Source organism: Bos mutus, chromosome 2 (genome assembly GCF_027580195.1).
Source record: "Bos mutus isolate GX-2022 chromosome 2, NWIPB_WYAK_1.1, whole genome shotgun sequence".
NCBI classification, from domain to species: domain Eukaryota; kingdom Metazoa; phylum Chordata; class Mammalia; order Artiodactyla; family Bovidae; genus Bos; species Bos mutus.
This window is the reverse complement of record NC_091618.1, coordinates 94,992,373-94,993,572: the sequence shown is the minus strand read 5'-3', so window position 1 is coordinate 94,993,572 and position 1,200 is coordinate 94,992,373. Positions and strand designations below refer to the sequence as shown.

General features: G+C 38.8%; 1 non-coding gene across 1 annotated transcript; it reads right to left on the bottom strand.

Annotated features, from left to right (window-relative positions):
- Positions 1–368: 368 nt before the first annotated feature.
- Positions 369–440, bottom strand: TRNAC-GCA (transfer RNA cysteine (anticodon GCA)). Its single transcript has one exon. It is a non-coding gene; the product is annotated as a tRNA-Cys (tRNA).
- Between the last annotated feature and the right edge of the window lie 760 nt (positions 441–1,200).

Below are 1,200 nucleotides of genomic sequence, written 5' to 3'. Positions count from 1 at the left end.
ATTCCTAAAGGAACAAATATTGTCAAAATATCACCAAGCCTCTGTCATATGTTGTTAGAAAAGGAAGAGCAGCAAGTGTTCCAAATCTTTGATATGTAGATTTGTGATAGTTTAACACCAGTGTAAAGAGTCTAATCTTACCACTTTGCTCTTTCCCTCACAATGTTTCTAAATCATGTTTCTTAATCACAGATCAGATCATAGCATTCCCTTCCTATTTAAGTGTAATTAAGTAAGTAAGTGTTAGCCGCTCAGTCATGCCTGACTCTTTGCGACCCCATGGACTGTAGCCCACCAGGCTCCTCTGTCCATGAGATTTTTCAGGTAAGGATACCGGAGTGGGTTGCCATTTCCTTCTCCAGGGGATCTTCCCAACCCAGGGATTGAACCTGGGTCTCCTGCACTGCAGGCAGATTCTCTACCAACTGAGCTACAAGGGAAGCCCCTTCTTATGTGGTATTAAGCTAATGGCTTATAGCTTAGTAACATCTGAATCATACTAATACCAAAAAACAAACATACCAAAAAGTTCTTTAGATTGAACCAAGGTTGTTGTGATAATATGAATTTGAACTGCTAGCCCTGAAGACAACATCAATTTAAAGAATACATTCTATTACTCTGCCCAATGAATTGGTGGCATAATTTTATACAGTCAACAAATAATTACTGATTGTCTGAGTGTCAGAAATATGTCAGGTATTGAATATTACTATTCATATAAGGTCTAGCTTTGCATGAAAACTTCTTCTAGCCTGCTAAGGGGAACAGCCCAATGGACAACTAGCATACTCTGTGAGAAGTTCTATTGTGGACTATTGTCTAGAAATCATAAGAGCAAAAAAAAAAAAAAAGAAAAGAAAAGAACAAACAAACAATGGAGGGAAGGAGTATACTTGCTCTGCATTATATAAAGGAATCTTCAGAGGAATGATGTCAGGACTGAGAGTATATGAGGTGGATGGGACTGGAAAGGGCATTGCAGAGCAATGTAACTTCATTTGTCAATCTATGGAGCCATGAGAAGGACCAGGCACCCACATGTTGTACACTGCTTGGCATGCTGGAAGAAGAGCTCATTTTAGTGATGCTGCAGATGAAGCAGAAGATAGAAACTGAGATGGAACAACTGACAGTCTTTCACACAACTCTGAGGTTGAGAAAGCTTTCTTTCTTAACTCAAGTTTTCAAAAGTTTATT